The following is a 3,949-nucleotide window of genomic DNA, read 5'->3' as shown; positions in this document are numbered from 1 at the left end:
AGAGAAGACCAACACAGGACCCCGAAGTGTCTGGGAGACCGTGATTAGACTCCCCCTGCAACTGCCACATCGACACGGCATCTCAATAAACCCGTCTCCGGCGTGTTGACTCAGATTGTTCGAATATTACAATTAAATAATACTTAAATCGATATGTCATCCTCAATAAACCCGTCTCCAGCGTGTTGCCTCCGATCATTCGAATATTGCACTTTAATAATTATTTAATCAACATCATCCTCAATAAACTCGTCTCCAGCATGTTGCCCCCGGTCCCTCGAATATTCTGATCTATTATGACCTCCGAGCTGTAAAACTGCCAGAATAATAATACAGGGAGTGCAGAATTATTAGGCACGTTGATTTTCTGATCATATTTTTTTTCCAGGCACATTTGACCAATTCCAAACCACAGTAATCCTAATAACTACCATTGATTTAATATTTAATAATGTATAAGTGATATATAATTGTTCATGAAGGCTGGAAATGAAAATCACCTTATATTCAGGTGTGCAGAATTATTAGGCATGTTTTCTTTTAGAGATAAATTGAGCCAAAAAAGAGATTTAACTCAGACTGAAAAGTCAAAAAGTATTAAATGCCCATGAGAAGGATGCAATACTAATGCAATACTAGACATTGCAGTTAAGGCATGTAAAACCCCGCCTGTTGGTCCAATTCTCGGCGTCCAATGGCAGGGAGAAGGTGTTTCTGCGTATCGCTGTCTTTCCTTTTACACAATAAAACAGTTCAATTTAAACACATTCTTTTGTATGTATTTACCTTGTTGTTTCATCTGACTCCATTAAATGAAAAGGTGTTAAATGATTTTGTTAACCATTAACTTTAGATTTATACTTTGTCTTTCAATTTAAATCGTTTATCTTATGTTATACTCAGCATTCAAGATTCCAGTAACGGTCTAGAGTTTCACACCGGCCGGGTTTACGATCTCTATTACGGACTAGTCAGTCTTGGTCATCAAGGCAGAGGCGACACACTGATATTCTGGACGCCCGTGCAATACGTTGATCATTCCAGAATATTTTTATTCAGTTCCCTTAGATCTGAATTCACTTAATTAATACAAAACTGTTTCTAATCAGAGGCCATGACCATTATCACAGAATCAAGCGACCAACTTGCTAATTCTGATGATAACTTTCTATAATCATGCCGTGGTTTCCCACGTATACGTTAATTAGAACAATATTGCAATAATCAGGAATTGAGGTTGCCCTATTTAGATTGGTCTAACAATTTACTATTGTTCTAAACGGAAAGACTTGTTTAGCCTATCAACCTCTACAGTCCAAGTATACGTTACCTAGTGCCAATGTGTTAGTCGGAGCTCTAAAACATCGATCCGGTGTGCTCTTTAAGCTTCACCAAAACCGTGTCTTAGTCCGTGTTAAACTAACCTGAGCAGATATCCGTACTGTTATGGTTATAACATGAAATACTGAGTTAATAACACAAAATGCGTTGCAGTAAGTTTAAAGCATAACGATTTATTAACCAGGTAAGAAACATCAATCAAAAGTCAACTCAAAGAGTAAAAAAGCATCAATCAATCATATACAGAAACAATAATTCAAGAATCAAGGATTCTAGAAATCTTTACCTGGTCATGAAAAACTACACACAAGCAGTGTGGGAAATCTCAATACAGATTCCACGATTCTTGTATCACCTTCCCTTAAATACCCAGATAATTCAATAAGACCACAAATGGTGGTGTTTGAGGTTATAATTAGATTTTGGTCCCTCCTCCAGGGGGGTCACAAATGGGCAACCAGGATCTGTGTTTGAATGGGTTCTAGACATCTGCAAAGGAGGGCATTTATTTACATACAGGAGGCACTTGAGTAGATGATCTGTGGGGGGTCACCTTTTGGTGAGACATAGTATTTTTATCAACTTACATAACTTCTTGGAGGTTTGCATTATGATTTAGGAGAATGAGACCATTTTACCAGACGCACTGATACGTTTCAAATGATACTAAACATGCATAGTTACACATTGTATACATTTAACGTTGCATAGATTTTGAATGAGTTTTCAGTGTGGGTGAGAGTGAGTTATACAGAGGGTGCTGTGCAGGGTGTGAATGTGTGGTGTGTGTGTCTCAGTGTGATGTGTCTCGGGTGGGGCTGTTGTGTATTTGGGGAAGTGTTCGAATGGTAGTCTTTGGGAAAGTCCTTTGTTTCCGGGAAATCACGGTTTCTCTGTTCAGACTGAACGGCATCTCGGCCCAGACCGATCGGCACCACCTTACAGTTTGTCCCTCTTGGCACCGTGAGCCATTCACAAGGTTTCGACGGTGTCATTTCAGTCTTTGCAAGGTGGGTAGCCGCAGTGGGCTGAGGGCTAAGATCGTGTTGGTGGAAGTATCCAGTCCCACCAGGAATATGCACTCTGTGCCGATCTGGTGGATGTGCTAGACGGAATCTGTGCAGTCTTTCGCGCCAAGTTTGTTTCTACTTGCGCTTGGGAGAGGTGATACTCGGTTTGAAGAATAACTTTCTGTACCAAGTCCATCGTTTCGATCAATGCCTTTGTTCCATGTTCATAAAAGGTGTCATCCCACCAGGGGGCGACCTCTGCATCCTGTGGCATTCTTCCAAGGATGTTGATCTGACCTATAGAAAAGTCCTCTGTCACTTCCAAGCAGAAGGAATGATTGGCAGGGCAGGTTAGCCCCCCATATGTGAAGGAGTTCATCTCGCTGATGATGCACCACTGTGTATGAGACACTTGAACAGCATTCGAATGACCATGTAACGACTGAACACTTACAAGCTTGTTATCATTGGGAGAGAAAGGTTGTAATGTGTTACATGTACAGACAACATAATTGTGAGTTTCTTGACAACAAGTGCGGCTGGTAAATAAGGTCTCAGTACCCTTCAAAGTCATATAACCAGTGAGGTGATCCCATTTAATTACCTGATCTTTAACGACCATACCGATGGAGCGAATAGTAGTGGAATTTGGATAGACTTGGTCTGGGTGGATCAAAGGGAAGGTGACAAAGAACCCAATGCAACCGATACATTCTTTTCCAGTATACATCATAATTGTAGATAGCAGTTCCGAATACCTTACATTTTTCATTTTTTCAGAAGAGAGCCATCTATGCAGGTCTAAAATCTCAATTAAATCACTCAAAACATGCCTTTTATGTAGTTTTTATGTAGTTATGTAGGGTTTTATGGAGGCGAAGATCTAAAATTTCCTGTCTAGTTGCAGTGAATAAATCTTGAGCATATGCTTTGCAGGCTAAGTCACGTTCGATGTTACGGGTCTGATTGAACAATGTATGGCTGATCGTTAGAAGCGCCTGCGCTTCGGATCTAACCGCTTTGATTAGGTTATCATTGCTATTGGTGATGTGTTGAAAACCAGTGGCCATTTGGTCCATCAACCATGAGGAGAATTGAGATTGTTTGGTTATTTGGTAGGTGTTAACTGCTGAATTAACTGATCCGAATAAGCCAGCTATATTACCAAGTAGGTCTCGTTTTGAACGAGCAGGTGGAATTTGGACGGCAAGTCTGTCTTTGTAATCAGAAATTAAATCATCGATTCGTGACTGTAGCCATGTAAAGGAGTCATCGTTATCATCACAATGTTCTGTAAAGGCAGAGAAAATGTTGGAAATGTTGTAAGTTACATGTGTCATCACCAAGTTTACATCATGTAATAAAGTCTTGTTAAGGTTTCCTCGGATCAGACCACCAGGAGGAATAGGGTGTAATTTTGGACATTCTTTAGGTTTGGTGTATCCACAGGTGGTTAATTCAAAGCAATATTTAGATGTCCATGAACAGTTTTGTGGATTGGTGAAATTGTCTAAGTTATGTGAACATTCACCTATGCAATAAGTTCCTTCTTTTCTGTTGGTCCACACAAAAGTTTTTGGTATTTGATCATGTGGTGT

The 3,949-nt window shown here is 40.0% G+C and overlaps 1 pseudogene across 1 annotated transcript; it reads right to left on the bottom strand.

Annotated features, from left to right (window-relative positions):
- Positions 1-2,332: 2,332 nt before the first annotated feature.
- On the bottom strand, positions 2,333-3,691 carry LOC307127659 (annotated as a pseudogene). Its single transcript has one exon. The product of its transcript is annotated as an uncharacterized misc_RNA (transcript).
- Between the last annotated feature and the right edge of the window lie 258 nt (positions 3,692-3,949).

The sequence above is a fragment of the Gobio gobio genome (assembly GCF_949357685.1).
Source record: "Gobio gobio genome assembly, chromosome: 6".
NCBI lineage: Eukaryota > Metazoa > Chordata > Actinopteri > Cypriniformes > Gobionidae > Gobio > Gobio gobio.
The sequence above is the reverse complement of the archived record's forward strand: the minus strand, read 5'-3'. Positions and strand labels throughout refer to the sequence as shown.